An 18,725-nucleotide genomic window follows, 5' to 3' on the forward strand; every position below is an offset into this window, starting at 1 on the left:
ATGCATAATTCAGGCTTTTCTTTTATATTGTCATTAAAAATTTTCCTGGGGGGACATGCCCCGGACGCTCCTAGCATGGTTTCGCGCCTGCGGCGCTTGCATCAAGCACTAAAACTAAAACCCCTCTCTCCTCAATGGCCATTTCTGGCTACGCTCCTTATTACTAATGCCTTTGTTTTTATTACAAAAGCCCTTAACTTTACTCTTCGAATACCAACGAGACATTTTCTCATGTTAAGTCGCGATTTACACTGTAATTCTAATGCAAATTTTACACAAGCCATTCACTTTTCTCCAAAGATGTTTTCTTTATCAGACTTTTTGTTTTATGATTTATTACTTTTTTCTATGTTAAATTATTTTGTAGTAGCACAAAAATATATTTATTGACATCAAATAAGCTGATTCGTCCCATTAGAAAAGCGCTAATCGAAGGACTATCGAAATGTATAAATTAGAGGAGTAGAGTTTGTATTAAATAGATATTTAAAAAATCTAATATTTTTCCTAAAACAAACTAACGAAAAAAAAAACAAGTAAAGAAACTGTAAAACCAGAAAAAAATAATAAATTGTATTTAAATCGTATTGTGTTTTGATAATGAATTCACGAGGAAAAGTAAGATTCGATATATTATGTTTCTCAGGAAAACATGGCAAGGTATATGGATAGTGTCTGTTTTAACGCATTTTTAGCATTCGTGTCGGATTTTGTCTTTAAAGGATGATAATATAACAATGTTTGTGACGTAAACTAGACAGTAATAATTTAAACTTTTATTGTTTTTAACTGCGGAAAACGTCTAGCGTTAAGTGTGTCCACACAGAAAATCCAGTGATTCAAGGGTCGCCAGCTGTTACCGTAAGAACTGGTTTTATAAATCAGGATCATGAGTATTTTATAAGAGTGGCTATCTCATCCTGGTATTCGATTAAACACTAGATGGCCGTAGTACACTTGACGAACTGTCTTCCCTATCATCTTACACAAGCTCGTAACAAACGAGTTATACGTAGATCGCCTTGTGTAGTTTGCAGGTATTTTGAAATATATTGAGAAAAACATAAGGATGCTAAAAAAAGTGTGAGGGTGATGACCAGATGTCATTATAATATACACAACAAACCTGTATAGAACGATATATATGACCAGATGTCATTATAATATACACAACAAACCCGTATAGGTGTGAGACGTACATAATTTAGTGCACTGTTCCAAAACTGTATTTTAACTGAACCTAAATTAAACACACACATAAATATATGTTGTTCAATACAACAGTTTAAGTTTTCATAATAAATATCAAATGTGGAAACTAAATAGCAATGCTATTTCTATATATGCTTTACATGTATTATTATTCATTTCTTTGGTTTTTTGCTTATCTTTAATGCTTTCTGAGTTTCTTTATAAACTAGTATTGGTATGAATAATACAGACGTTAATTTATTCTCCGGTCACTCACTGTTTTAAGCAGTTACATAAAGTGTTTTTATTTATTTTACTCTTAAACCTATCAGGCCCGACATGGCCATGTTTTTGGCGCTCGATTCGCATTCTGAGGGTCGCGGGTTCGAATCCCCGTTACACTAAACGTGCGTGTCTTTTTAGCCGTTGGGGTGTTATAATGTTACGTTCAATCCCATTATTCGTTGGCAAAAGAGTAGCCCAAGAGTTGATGGTGGGTGGTGATGACTAGCTGTCTTCCCTCTAGTCTTACACTAGTAAATTGGAGACGGTAACGTAAATAGCCCAGCTACTGAGCTTAGTTTGGAATTTGTCCATGGATTATTATTTTTGTAGCTTTTGCTTCAGAATAGGAAACTTAGGTGGAGCTATTACAAAATGTTGTGTTACAGACTTATTATTGATATATATTTTCCACTAAGTATTTTCCATTGTACTGGAATGGCTTGTGTGAATCGAAACAATGATTAAGTTTGTACGCAGGCCTTGATAAGATAGGAATTGGGTAGAGATCTTGAAAGAGGTACTTTTATTGGATTTTTTTTCTTTTGGAAATGAGATTTGTATACTCTAAAATAAGAAGACGATGTTATATTTAATTGAACGTTTTGCCACTTTAAAATGCACCTAAATCATTTGAATAATTGTTTTCACTAAGTATCAATGTGTTTTTTCCACACTGCTTATTGTAATGATTCACTAAGTGAGTTTTTGACATGATAATGGTTCTTTTTATAATATTCCGATAACATATTTTCTATACACGAAGAAAACTTTAAAACGAAATAACTAATTGCTGCTTTCATTTGCCGGTATTAAAATACACTGTCAGTCATTTACTATGGCAGTAAAGTATCGTGGCAATTATAGGTCAGCAGTCAAATGAAGACAGTAAAATTTTGTAGCAGTTATAGGTCGACAGTAAATTCGGACGGTAAAATGTCGTGGCAGTTATAGATCGGCAGTCAAACGAAACAGTAAAATATCGTAGAACCAAATAATAAAAACATATAGTTACAGACATAAACAAACTAAACTATCGTCAAAGCAAATAAACAGCGACAAATTCAGCAACCTGTAGAAACACAAGGAACGTTAAATACATACATTATAAATGTAGAAATTGTGTCTCAAAACGTTTGGTACGGGTATTTACACTTTTATTAGAATAAAGTAGGGAACAATGTTTAGACCTTCAACCTGAAGATGACCTAAGAAGGTCGAAACCTTATTCTCTACTTTATTGTAATAAAAGTTTCAATACCCATACCAGCCATCTTGAGATATATTTGTGCTTCAAGTATATTTCTCATCATTGCAAAATACAGAAAACAATCCGATCATGGATGGGGCTTAGAATACATATCACAGTTCTATCAAACAATATCAAAACTCCCAAATTAAGCTAGACTATATTACACTTGTTATTAAAATAACAGAAAACTACAAAATATACATCAAAACATAAAAGAGTTCGTGGGTAAATTTCTCTCTTATAATTCACAGTAAAGCACATTTAATATCTAATATGTTCTCGCTTCTGACAGACATGAGGTCGAAGACATAAATCACAAATATCACTTGTTACGCAAGTATAATACTTTGAAATTGATAGGATACAAGTCGGTAACACCGACCTTTATATCCAGTCAATAAACTCAGAAAAATGTGGGGGTAAATTTTATGACAAATAACATAAAAACTTCACCTCCATACAATTTATTTATATAACAGATTTACTGTTATACAGTAATAGAGTATTGTTGGTTAGCTACAGCATACTATGAGCCTTGAAACCTATTATTGTGATTAACAATTATTAATTAGAAAACTACAGAATTTCACCAGGAGCGTTGATAGATTTCAAACATCATGAACCGTTCCACTTCAGGGAATTAACATCGGATGTTAGTATTTCTCTGTGAAAAGCAAGCTTGTAATCGCGTTAGGCCAAACAAGAATACAGCTAGCTAGCATTCTCGTCAAATGAAGTGTATTTGTGTATTAACATAAAATTAATTCGCTCGTCGTGGACCTGAACCGTCGATAAAATGTTAAGTTCCAGACCAGATAAAAGACTGAATATTGTTTGTGAGTTTTTAATATTTTTGTATATGAATAATTATTTGTATTAACTATTTATAATAACTGTTATTACAAATCGTATATTTATATAGAAAGTATTTGTGTTAAAAAATATTGTGTGTGTCAATCTTGTTTGCAAATATCACACATTTGATACACATCAAAATTCAATTCCCAGCTATTTGTAATCATAATACGTAACATACGTAATATAACAAATCGAAGACTCATCCGAGATAAATTATAACGCGTAACATTTATAACATAACACATTATTACATTATTCATTATTACCTCTTCAAAAGCTTTATATAAGCTTTAAGAACTCAATATGTATACACTTAAAACATAGTATGTAGTATGCGATATCCAGGGTGACTTTGTACAAAGAAGTAGCGTCCAAAATACTCGCAGTAGGGGTTCTGTTGTTGTTTGAATATAGTTAAAACATGATATATACTATGCGATGGTCAGGGTGACTGTACGAAAAAGTAACGTCCAAAATAGTCGTAGCAGGAGTTCTGTTGTTATTTGTTTTTAGGAACAAAGCTATACAAAGTCTGTGTTCTTCCCACCACGGGTATCGAAACATGGTTGGTTTCTAACAGTATAAGTCCACAGATCAAATAAAAGTAAATTACTTGAAATTTTAGAAAATAGTGGCTGTGTATTGTTGAACTAGAACACTCCTACATACACAAATCTTTCATGTAATACGAGTGATATATTAGATTTTGAAATAAGTTATCACACATTATTAGAAAGTATTCAAATTTTAATGTCGGATTTGATCTGGATGGTGATAATTCACCAATAACATGTCTTCGATCTTGAGCTGGCCCGGCATGGCCAGCTGATTAAGGCGTTATACTTGTAATACAAGGGTCATGGGTTCGAATCCCCGTCACACCAAACATGCTCGTACATTCAGCCGTAAAGACGTTATAAAATGCACGATCAATCGCACTATTCATTGGTAAAACGAGTAACCCAAGAGTTGGCGGTGAGTGGTGATAACTAGCTACCTTCCCTCTAGTCTTACACTGATAAATTAAGAACGGCTAGCGCAAATAGCCCTCGTGTAGCTTTTCAAAAACAAACAAAGAAAATCGATCTTGAACCTCATTATTATAAACTTAAGTTCAATTGTAAAATGACAAATTTTCTCTATCAGTTATTATCACAATTAACAAGACTTCGCCAAAAATTTCTTTGATATTGATGATTATTGTCAAACAATTACTAAATGCCTATCCAAAAATTACAGAAAAGACAATACGTAAACAAAATCTATATATAGCTCAAAATAAATGATGACCTTACATACAAATTATAAACACGATTTAAAAAAATAACGCCGTTAACTAATAAGACAATGTAAGAAAAACATCATACATCAAAAGGCAAATTAACACACTGGTAAACAAACTACAAAATAAAATAAAACAGCTATTGCTCGAAATTAAACGAACACACAAACCCGAAGAAATTTTGAACATACCTGAAACTATTTACAAAAATCAAAACACATGTAATATTTATTACACCTTAAATGACCAACATAAAACAACACATATAAACGAATAAAAATCTAAAGATATTAAAGAGCAGTTAAGAAAACCATTTAAAATATATAACAAACCAGACGGGGGGTACATACTGTTTAACACATTAAATAAACATATCTATACACCGAAGTTACCTGCTGTTTCAACTATTCTTCAAAATTTACAAAAAAGAAAAAACGACTATGCAAGTAAAGTCACAAGTAACTGCATCTATAAAACACACCAAAAACAAAGAACCAGGTGAGGGTTGTATAAAAGCATTCTCCTTAGAAAAGAGATTGTTTAATCATCTAACAGCATTACTGAATTGATCATTCTGGTTACATCCAACCTCTTAGAAGCGAGCAGATGTTCTTATATTTGTAAAAGAAAGAAAACCTACGAACAAACTAGGAATTACTCACCAATTAATTTGACCAGTTGTATAGATAAATGTCTAGAAAGAATGATTGGCTATAGGCTCTCCACGCTTTCAGAAATTTTATCAAAGTTATCTACGGCTTCAGAAAATTTTGGCAAGCACCATATAACTGAAAGTGTAACAGATAACTTTAATATAAATAAATACTTTCTTGCCTGTTTTCTCAATGTAGAAAAGGCTTTTCATGGTGCATAGCATAATAGCTTAAGATATAAACTGAAATATTTAGAACTATCATCAGGTGTTACTCCCTAGTTGTCTAACTTTTTTAGAAAATATAGAATGTCAAGTGAATGTGAAAAGTACCTACTCGGAGTACCTGAGGCGGGTGTTTCTCAGGGAGAGAGAGTCACTTCTATTTTTTCCATCAAAAATGAAAGCAATGTTCCTAATTTTGGTCTAATCTCATAATTCGAAGATAATTTGGTGATATGGAAGCGTTCGTATAACCGCCGATTGCAGTTACAAACTTGCAGCCTATTTCAAATGAAATAGTTAAATATTGTCAAAAGCACAGAATAAAAATAAATGTTTCAAAACAAAACTTAGTCCTATTTTCAAACTCGTTTAAAACACTTATAAATTTTTGGTGAAGTAATTTGAAGGAGGTCGAAACGTTGTTTTGTACTTTATTTTAATTAAAGTTTTAATACCCGTACCAGCTGGCTTGAGAATTACTTAAAAATCTTGCTGAGATATACTTGAACCAAGCTTTTCTAAAAGTCGTCGCATCGGCAGAATTTCTTGGAATAATATATGACTCAGAACTGATCTGAAGAGATCATATTGTTAAAATCAGGAACAAAGTATGAAAATGAGCAAGCTATGTGAAGAAAGTGATAGGTGAAAGCATAGGAACCACACCAGAAAGTGCAATTAAAAATTATAAGACAAGTAATAGAATATGCCTGTTCAACTAGGACTAATGTAGTACTATCGAACATTATATAAACTTGTATTTTAGAACGGCCTATGAGTATTAACACTTTTATTAATAAGTAGAGAACAACATTTCGACCTTCCTAGGTCATCTTCAGGTTAACAGAGAGAGAGTTTGCAACTGACCGTTGTTACCTGCTTATGAACATAAGTGTCAATACCAATACCAGCCATTCTGAGATACATTTTTATTTCAAGTGTTTATCTCTTCATCAAGAAGTGCATACACTTACATATTATAAATAGATATATATATTAATCACCACAACTTACAGAGTACCAAGAACAACCAACATAAAATTCATGCATAAATACACAAACATTAAACCAATCCAAGACAGACTCGTAGATTGTTCATTCCAATGTTTTGATAAAAATCTATATAAAAACGACTCACTAATACCTATAGATCATCATGTCACACATGATAATGATAACCGAAGTATCTTTTTCCCCTTAGCTTTTACTATAAGAAAAAGCCAAGTAGCAATAGACCATAAAGTAATGCTTTTGAAACTTTTCTATTATCATTCACTCTTATAAATTTTTCATAACAGCTCACTCCTCCCTTTTCGAAAAAAAAAGACAAGAAGTACCTAATTAACACGTGAAATTATTAATTATAACTTAAATATACATCAAACTACATCTAAATATATATACAATATAAAATGAACAAAAAAAATGCATTTATCATACAAGAAATACAATATCTAATTATTTTTCTGTTCTTTAATTTATTACATAACTTATAATATTTATTCACTTTCCCATTCCCGTTCACTCTGATTACGATCCCATTAAAATATCGCTTCGAATTATGTCACCCGTGTATTTAAAAGGGTATTATATATTTAAAATACTGGATTTATAGCTATTACAAGTATAAAAAAGTGATTTTTTTCAAGGAACTCTTGTGAGTGTATACAAACAAATAAAGATAAAGAGTAGATTTGCGCTAAATAATATAGATATTCTGCTCATGGGCAGGGACTTCAAAGGGTTTAGGGTTGTTTCAAATTTCGTCGCAAAACTCCACGAAGGATATTTACGCGAGCCGTCCCTAATTTAGAAGAGAAAAACTAAAGGAAAGACAACTAATCGTCACCACACATCACCAACTCTTGGTCTACTTATTTACCAACGAATATTGAGATTGACCATAACATTATGATAGGCTAACGCTTAAGATAGGAGCATGTTTGATGATTCGCAGATTCGATTCCGTGACCCAAAGCGTGCCTGTCGAGCGCCTTAACCACCTGTCCATGCCGGGCCACCTTCAAGGGAGAAGTGGAATTAGTGTTTCAACTAGATGATTTTTACATTAATTTCAAGCTTTGTTTTCGTGAATAATCCTATAGCATTTTGACAGTTTGTTATTTATAGTACATGAGAGAGAAAGAATTCTGAATAGATCCTGACTTTACCATTTCTCACACGATGATCCAAATAACAATCCAGACAAGACGTTCAAAGAACATCTTCATGACAAGCACCATGAAGAGAAAATTGAAAATTTTTTAAACTCTAACATCTTAATATAAAGTTATTATCTTGTGGTGGAAACTGCTTAAAAATTATTAGTATAAGTATATTTTACTTTTTATTCCAATATAAGGGAAACATTGGACCCTATAAATCATATAAAAAGTATCGGTGGGCTGAGCAGATAGCCCGATGTGGCTTTGCTATAAGAAAAACACACACACATATAAAAAGTGTAAAAATAAGATAATGAGAGGATGCTGTCAACAGATGGCGCTGTTTATCATAAAACCATATATGCAGAGATTCGTTAGGTACTCTTTGAAACAGTGATGTTAAGAAGTGCTAGATGACCTGTTTTCATAAAAGTACTTGATAGTGAGACCGATTTAGATAAGATAACAATTCATAATATACAATGAAAATTCTAACACAAGAAATCTGAATATTACCATATATTTTAACAATCTCTTTGTTGAAATTCGCCCAAAGCTACTCCAGGGTTATCTGCGCTAGCCTTCCGTAATTTTGAAGTTACTGACTACGGGAAAGACAGCTCTCACCACTTGGAGTATTCTATATCAACAATTAGTGATATCAACTTTCACTTTAAAATATCTCTAAAGTTCATAGGGTGGGAATGCTGGAACATGAGATTCGATTTCATAACCCGAAGATGATAAGTCTAATGTCCTAATCGCCAGGCCTACTAAAGCAATTGTTTATTAACTTTGCACTAGTTTTGTTGGGATTATTGTTGTTGTTGTTGTAACGCAAGGCTACAAATAGATTATGTCCGCTCTATTCACCGAGAGTAATCGAACTATAGATTTTACCGTCGTAAATCCGCAAAAACTAACATTAACTCATCGGAGAACAGTACTGTAGAAATTTAGTGCTTTTTGAAATATTTACTGTGATAAATAGAGCTGTTATTATTTTAGCATTTGTATCATAATATAAACTTAAGAAGCGTTCCAATAAAAATATCTGCTGATAATAGGTCAGCATGTATTTTTAAAGTATTACTTTTCGACTTAACTTACTTTCGCACAAAGGTACTCGAAAGTTATCTGTGCTAACCGTCCCTAACGGCTGAAAGGGACAGCATATTTGGTGCGACGGGGATGCGAACTCGCGACCCTCATAATGTACGTCGTACGCCTTAATCCACCTGGTTATGCCGGGCCGCATAGCTTCCTACAAATCAAAGAACTAATTAAGATAAGCTATGTAGGTAATTTAACAGAGAAAATTAATTCAAACAGTTGCTTAATGAAACAAACAGATATTTATTATTTAAACAATTGCCATTCTCAAAATTGTATTTATTGTGCTTAAAACATACAATATGTATTAAGGGAGACAATATAATATTATGCATTATGCGTTATATTCAGTTAGTGTAAACGATATTTGGAGATGACAATGCTATATTTACATATTTACATTTACCCGACACTTTTTTATGAGTTTAAAGTATGGTTTAATACATTTACACCGAACAGTTACGTAATTATTTTACGCTTTCATTATTACACAACGGAAACGTCATTTATCTTTGTTAGGCATGTTTACGACTTTACTTTCTTAGCATTCCATACACTAAATGTTATAAGCAAGTTTCCTTGAATACACTGAAAAAACAGACAAAAAACCTTTAAAAAATGAAAGTTGAATTCCTGATGGCTTTGGAATTAAAGTCAGTCATTTTCAAGGTTTGATAACTGTACTTGACAGTTTCGGGAAAAAAATGAAAATAACACATTTATCCATTTGATCATTAGTTAAATTCTTAGGTTGAGTAAACGCATTTGGCAGGCTATAGCGTTTTCCAAGTAAGCTTATTTTCTGAATGAAATATTGTAAAGTAATACTGAGTGTGACACAAAGTGAAAGCAAAATTCACTTAACACAAATCAACAGTGTACATATTTCACCTTATGGACAACACATGGTTGTCTTTACCAGCGTTGCGCGGTTTTTAGGCTGACTATATTCCTTCAAGACTCATTCCCAAACAGACTGACTTGTTCAAGATGATGTTTCCGACTGACTAAGTCCAGTTGTGCGTTGTTGAATTAGTAGTGTGAGACTTTCTTAATACAGCATAATATCTACACAGCTACGTTCAAACAAAATGGCGGTTGTAGCTTCGTGATTTCACGCTTGGCCAGCTAGTGGAGGACACTTCTATCTGTCTTTGTTCACAATGTACTGTTTTGCAGATATATCGCTCATGGTTAGGCCAGAAAGTTAACTTTAGGGGAGTCGCAAAGAATTCAGACAAGAAGTACTATGTGAAAAATATACATATCCGAATGAATTGAACAAAAATGTAAAATTTTACGTGAAATAAGAATGTAAAAAATGTAAGGTCTACCTACATACACTTATTGGCTACACCTGGTCTTTAACGCAAACAGCCAAACAGAAAATCATATGGCTGTGACTCAATAAGTAAAGCATGCAGACATGGTCAAGAGGTTCAGTTGTTGTTCGACCAAACATTAGAATAGGGAAGATGCGTGATCTTTGCGACTTTGACCATGGAGTGATAGCTGGTGCCAGACGTAGTGGTTCCAGCATCCCAGAAACTGCTGATCTCCTGGACTTTCAGACACTACAATCTCTATTATTTATAGAAAATGGTGCAAAAAAAAAACATCTAGTGAGCGGCAGTTTTGTGAGCGAAGACGCCTTGCTAATGAGAGAGGTCAAAGAAAAATGGGCAGATTCGTTCAAGCTATCAGGAAGTACATAAATATTCAAATAACTACTCTTTGCAACAGTGGTGTGGAAAAGGGAATTTTTAGACGCACAACGTGTCGAACGAACTTTAAAGCGGATGGGCTGCAGCAGCAGAAAACCACGCCGGGTTCCACTCCTGTCAGATAAGAACAGGAAGATAAGGCTACAGTGGGCATGAGATGAACAAAACTAAACAACTGAAGATTGGAAAAGCGTCACCTGGTCTATCGAATCTCGATTTATGCTGCGACATGCAGATGGTAAGGTCAGAATTCGGCGTAAACAGCATGAATTCATGGATCCATCCTGCCTTGTGTCAATGGTACAGGCTGGTGGTGGTGTAATAGAGTGGAGAAGGTTTTTTTGGCGTAAATTTGGCCCCTTAATACCAGCTGAGTATTACTTGAATGCCACAACGTACCTGAGCATTGTTGCTGAACATATGCATTGCTTTGTGACATGGATCATTATCCTGTTGGAAGTACCAATTGGAATTCGAGCAGACTGTGGCCACCATCTAAGTCGGTCATACGAACATGACAGTGACTTCCGTTTACCTCAATGGCCTGCACAGCCCTCAGATTCTAATCCAATAAAGCACCTTGCGATGAGGTTCGCAGCAAGAACGTGTGGCTGACAAATCTGCATAAACTGTGTGATGCTATCGAGTCAGCACTGACTAAATCCCCAAGAAATGTTTCCAGCACCTTGTGAATCCATTTTCACTAAATTATCTATAGTAACAATGTTAATGACAAGAATATCCAAGTGATGGTTGAATGCTTTGGAATAGTTTCATTCTATCAGTGTTGTTGATCTCAGTTTTTTCAATATTTTTCGTCACCTCACAAAAATATATTAATTTATTTGCATATATCTCTTTAGTTTTAATAATAATTATAAAAAAATGGCTGCGTAAATTGCAAAATATTCCTTTGTAAAATTATCATTGTAAAATTAAACAAAGTAACAACTTACAATATTGTGTTGTTCTAAACTGATTTTCTGGTCCAGTATATAATTAACTAGTGAAAGTACACGGCTTCGTTCGGGTTAAGGTTCGGCATGGCCAGATAGTAAGGTACTCGAATCGTGATCCTCGTCACACCAAACATGCTTGCTCTTTCAGTCATGGGAGCATTATAAAGTGACGGTCAATCTTATTAATCTTTGGTAAAAGAGTTGGCGGTGGGTAGTGATGACTAGCTGCCTTCCCTCTGGTCTTACAATGCTAAATAAGAGACGGCTACTTCAGATATGCCTCATGTTGCTTTTTGCGAAATTAAAAACAAACAAAACCAATCATTCGGGTTATTAAGCTGATATATTACAGATGACTATGTTATAAACAACATTAAATGTCATAATTCGTCACGTTATCTAACCCAGTCAAAAGCCATTGTATATAACGTCACGTCAAGCTTGATTTTAACTTAAATCGTTTCTGAATTAATTTATTTTCTATTATATTACCAACGTTTTTAATAAAAACACATTTCTTTAATTAACAGAGACTGTAAATTAGAAAACAACAAATATATACTTTTTTTCAATTTTGTAGTTTTATACTCTCAGCACAGACTCTTATAAACAATATTAGGTTATACTTTGGTTGCTGAGCAAAATGATACAAAATCCATTATTACCTTTTCTATATATTAGAAGTTTTAACGAAAGGAAATATTCTTTTTTATGTGGTTTTTGCTAGCTTCCTCATTAAACAGACGTGCATAATGATAAAATACCTTTTGTAAGGGCTTAAGAATTGAAAATACAGTGAACAACCTATTATCTTTCAGGAAAATACTTTGACGTGCTCTATCAAAAAACTATTCTTCAAAATGTTCATAGCACAACCAGCAAACCTTTATGGATACCACTAGTTTTATCCGAATATTTGCCATCCATGTTTTTGGTTTGCTTCCATGAAAAGTTGTATTAAATCTCAAAATCCATAAAATCGATTGAGTTGGCAACTACATGTCAGATAAAACTAAAAGAAAACTCCGAGATTAAAAAATGAAAGTTATGTGAGTTCAAAAGTCACAGTTCGCTACAACTAAGTAATGTTACTGTAATTAGGCAGAACAATTATTAATAGCTTATTTACTGGTAAACAAGCAAACAAAAATAATAGCGAATGTGTCAGTAAAATGAACAGGATCAATTCTTTTTTTTTATATTGTTACAATTTCATGCAAGACATGGACGTTATTATTTTAGATACAGCCTACAAGTAAAATGTTTACACGTTTTTACACTTCAGATACAGTCTACAACTCGAACATTTTACACGTTTTTACACTTTAGATACAGCTTACAACTGAACATTTTACACGTTTTTACCAGGAACTAATAAGATGACCACTTCATTTCTAACTTCTGGTGAATTTATGTAAAAGGGACAGTACTAACTCAGTTATGTATAAAATCATTGGGCTGGATAGACATTTAATTATTAAATATTATTGAATATCTATAGAAAGAATCTATTTCGAAACCTTGTATTTCTTGAGGTCAGATGCTATATGGTGATTGCTTTAGTTTGAATTACAAAATGTAATTACAAGAAGGTATTCCATTTATTTTGCAGCTTAAGCAGTTAATCATGTACTGAACTTATTTCATTAATTTACCCTATCTAATTATGATTAAGTAAACACTTATTTAGAGAGGTTCGTTCTTCATTAACCATAGTAAAGATGCTAAAATAATTTCATACTCATCAAAGGATTACGACAATGTCTTCGATTTGTTTGGTGACTTTAAATTTGAATGTTCATTCGCACGTGTCCATTGCCATATTGTGATGGATACAATATAACCCTGTTTTCAACCAGGACAGGTAAACTGATAAAACACGTATTCTTTGATGTTTCAGTAGACCAATTTTGTTGTCTTTATAGCTAAGTACTATAAACAACATTCTGCTTCAAAAATTTATTTAAATTGCATATTCTGGTATATTCTTAACATTGAATTTCAAACTTAATTCAAGTAAATTAAATAAACTCATTATTACATTGAATAATTTGTTTGTTTCAGATATTTACGCAATGTTAGTGTTAGTCTTTTCTACTTTTTAATTAGTAGATTAAAGGTAAGACAGTATCATCTGTAAACTCTTGGGCTGGTTTAATCAAATAATTGGATTTAATAGTCACTCTTATAGTGTTCTCACGTAGCCCTAAAATGCAGAGAACAATTTTGCGGGTACGGAAAGTGAATCATGAACTAACAGAAACAATTTTGTAAACTTCTAACTATTCGAATAATTTATAATGTTTAAACTATCAACGAACGTGTTAATAATGTTTAATATTGAAATATACGTTTAATAACCTTTTTGATTTTAAAATGTATTATTTATTTGATAAATATGGAAAAAATGAGTAAATTGCAAACACTACAATAAAGTTATATTATTTCAGTTTAGGCTTCTCTCTTAAGCATAAACACAATGGAATATGTGCAATGTACCTTCCATAATTATTAAACACTCAAGTAGAGTGAGTCTTAATATGGTAAGATAAACAAAAAAACTACTTCATAATTGTTTTGCAGCGTAGATACAAGTTGTGTGTAATTTTATTAAATGAGTACAAAACATGAAATATATTGGCAAAATATTTGAATTTAAAGTTTATCCACTTATATAGCATTTTAAATTATAAAGAAAAATTGTTAAACATTAAAAGAAAAAAAACGATAAGAATCATTTGTTTATATTATTTGCTGATCAACGTGTAAAGACATTAGATTTATTGAATCAACTTACTAGTTTAGATTTTAGACATTTAATTTTTTTTTAAATGCACAGAATAACAAGACGTGTATATAATGTGTGTTTGTGTTTTTATAGCAAAGGCTCATCAGGCTTTATATTGTGTCCACCGATGTGAGCCGAACACCTAATTTTAGCGTTTTAAATTCGTAGGTTTACCTCTGTCTGGAGTAGAAAGATTTTTACAGTATAAGAAAAGAGCAACTAACATTCAATTACAAATACATATACAATTAAAGGTTTATTTATAAAACAACCTGTTTCTTTGCTTATCTAAATTACTCATTAAAAAAAGGTTGAAAGGATCGTTTTACCTTTAACAGAGCTAATGCAATGAAGACTTAAAATAATCTTTTAGATTACTAAGACTTTTATTTTAGCAACTTTCGAAACACTTTATTTGGTCAAAATAATATTAGAAGTCACACGAGCTTGATCTCTTCCAAAATTACAGAGGCCTTGTTATTTTTGAATTTCGCGCAAAGCTACTCAAGAGCTATCCGTGCTAGCCGTTCCTAATTTAACAGTGTAAGACCAGAGGGAAGGCAGCTAGTCATCACCACTCACCGCCAACTCTTGGACTACTCTTTTACTAACGAATAATGAGATTGACCGAAACATTATAATGCCCCCACAGCTGAAAAGGCGAGCGTGTTTGGTGCGACGAGGATTCGAACCCGCGACCCTGGGATTATGAGTCTAACGCCTTAATCCACTTGACCATGCCGGGTCCTACACACGCCTGTGATGGTTTTGTTGTTTTGAAATTTTACATGTTCAAGGGGCCTGGCATGGCCTAGCGCGTAAGGCGTACGACTCGTAATCCGAGGGTCGCGGGTTCGCGCCCGTGTCGCGCCAAACATGCTCGCCCTCCCAGCCGTGGGGGCGTTATAATGTAACGGGCAATCCCACTATTCGTTGGTAAAAGAGTAGCCCAAGAGTTGGCGGTGGGTGGTGATGACTAGCTGCCTTCCCTCTAGTCTTACACTGCTAAATTAGGGACGGCTAGCACAGATAGCCCTTGAGTAGCTTTGTGCGAAATTCCAAAAAACCAAACATGTTCAAGAGTTATCCATATACACTGAATCGAAAATGATATCCATTTTTCTCCATCAAGTGAAGATTTTTCACAAAAGGTTATATGTACTTTAACATAATTGAATCATTTTCATTGAAATAGTGTTACACTTTGTTATGCTTAAAATGTTGAAAACCACTGGTTATAGATTTTTCTGGACCAATTGGAACGTGATAGTCTTATTGATCGCTCTAGAACCCAAACGTAATAAATATACATGTTCATTGTGGTAAAAGAACAAATAATTTGATCTAAGTAAGATTTATTTTTCCCCGATTTGTAATGCATTTCTATGCCATCGAAAAGAAATAATATTATTTTCGAAATCTTTATAGTTAATTTACGGAAAATCCGTAATAAAAACACAAAGAACTTCTGTAAAGTTTAAATTTGCAAGCCTGTGTCAGAGATAGTAGCATCAGTTGTTTTATTTACGTTTTGCTTTTTTACACTTGTTATGACAAAAGAGGATTGCACGTTACCTTATTTCTTTCTGTTTAGCCTACTTATTTTTACATTATACATTGACAAGGTTTTACATTTGTATTTGGATTACCCCTTCATTCGAAATCAGCTTTGTAATTTTAATTTTGGTTTAACATATTACTATTTTTTGTTTCATTTACTATTTATAGCAAGGCAAACTTAAGTATCTAGAAATTTTATTGCTATGTTTACTACATCACTGTTCAACTATGTTTTCTATTAATGTACATCACATGTAACTTAATGTTAAATTATCTATACATGAAACAAACAAGCTAAAAATGTATTGGAGCCTACACTATCAGATAACATTGTAATGTGGGATCGCTAAACTACCTTTTGACTTTAGCTCTAATCCACTCTTAAACGATAACTTCATTCTCTGTTATAAATCAGATTGTATTAATGCCCTACTGACTATGGGATTTATTAATCATTACAAAAAATAAATAATGTGAAACCGGCTGTATTCTCTAACTTATATCAATTTCTATCTCCATCAGTCTGATTATTTTGCATCAGACACCATACCTTGTTTAAATCATATTTTGTTTAAAAAGAACAAGGGAAGAAAAGAATAATAATGGTATTACTTGTTGACTATTCAGTTTACTTATGGAAATACTTGTGAATTTACTATTTTTAATGCTGTATAAGAGTGTCTCGATATATTTAGAAACACAACAATAGTGCCATTACAGCATTAGAAAAAGCTGTATCAATACAACAGATTTATTCGAAATTCTGTCTCTGTGTACACAGTTACTGTAATGTTACTGTAGCCGTTTTTAATAATTTGATTGGACCCAGTTCCGTTTTTTTTTAGATAGTTTGTATATAAAACAAACAGTTTTTTAAATTTATGTCATCTGTTAGGTAAACTTTAATTATTGTTTTCTATATTTGAAAATGTTAAATGCTTTTCATATAAAATGGTAAGATTTTTTATTGCGTACGTTATTTATTTAGGAATGTCATTTTTTAAAGTAAATGCGAAAGTGAGTTGTATTTTTGTTGTTGATTAAAATCTGAAATCATTACATTAGACTGTGTAAGAATTCTATATACGTTACCGGAAAATAACAAGAGTGTAAACGATAAAACCAACAGCTATTTTTCCCAACCTTTAACAGTTTATTTCTTTTAATTTATAAGAGATTTAGAATATTTTAGTATAGTATGTTACTTCAACATGAATTAAGAATAAAATTCCATCGAAAGTGAGACTCGAATCACAACTCTCAGGGAAGGTAACCAAGCAGTCTTTGTCCACGACGCCATTTTCAAATTTCAGATTTATCTCCTCTTCCTGCAGACTCTTAGATAATGTATTTGTCACAGTTGTGAACACCAGAAAGTGAACTAGTATTTCTATGTAGGGAAGGCAAGAACCCTCGTATTAAGGCAATATAGGAATAATTTGGATATTCTTCTCTATAGGTTATCAGAAGGTAGATACGAAGAGTTTCCTGGCATTATCGCTCTATCTATGGGGTATTTGCCGCTTTTTACCTAACCAGAGCGTTCCAAAGTCGAAAACAGGCAAATAACGAAAACATTTTCGTTTTTCATCATCTCTCTTCCACAGGCTTAGCGCCTACCTAGTCCTAGTATTAACTATAATTTTATCATAATTTGATAGAACCAAATGGTGTTCACGATCTTTGACTATATATTTTAGTATCAATTTATACAAAATTTATAAAACCTTAGAATGCACTCAAAATGCTGTTAACCTACGTACACTATTTTATAAAAATAAACAAACAAGTATTAGGTGTGTGAGGCTGGCTATCAATTGAACTGGAGAAGAAACCAAACAAGATGGGGATAACACTTGATCCGCCTAATGATCACCTAGCAGATTAATTGTGTTTTTTATAGCAAAGCCACATCGGGCTATCTGCTGAGCCCACCGAGGGGAATCAAACCCCTGATTTTAGCGTTGTAAATCCGTAGACCTATCGCTTTACTAGCGGGGGGCGTAACAGATAAAAGTATCTTCGATTTTACGTGAAGAATAAAACCTCTGCATTAATAGTTTCCTCGCTGGCAAAACAAATAGAATCAGAATTTCCAATCGTGAAAAAGTAAAATTTATAAGAATAAAGCTTAGAATGTATTCAAATATCAAATTTTCGATAAACATACTGTAGAAGCTAGGAAGGTGGGGATTTTATTGCCCATGTTAGTTTGAGACGGCTTAGTCTGCTGTGTCATTATCAGCCGGATCATGTGATATGTCCATTTACATCCCAATTGTATTTGGTTCTTTTCTCAGTTCAGTAACTAGTTCTACATATTTTTTTTATTTAGTGATATTTTTTCCTAGCATTTATTTTTATCTATCAGAGGAATTTGTTTTCGTGCTGGTTCCCCTTTGTTTACAATATGTTCCACTCTTCAAAACGATGAAGTGGAAGAAGAAATATATTTATATCGTTTCCTGACTACTTATTTCTCTTTATCTCAAACAGATATCAAAAAGCTCTTTTTCATTTGTTCTGTGTTTAAATCCATTCGAAACATAAGAACATCATTTGAAAGGCTGTGGTAACATCCCTGACTAAACCAAAGTGGATTCTGCTTATAGAGAGAATTACGGCAATGTTTTTTCCTTCTAACTTGAGAGAAGTCACTAAAGTACCTCTTATC

The sequence above is a fragment of the Tachypleus tridentatus genome, chromosome 13 (genome assembly GCF_004210375.1).
Source record: "Tachypleus tridentatus isolate NWPU-2018 chromosome 13, ASM421037v1, whole genome shotgun sequence".
Taxonomy (NCBI): Eukaryota; Metazoa; Arthropoda; class Merostomata; order Xiphosura; family Limulidae; genus Tachypleus; species Tachypleus tridentatus.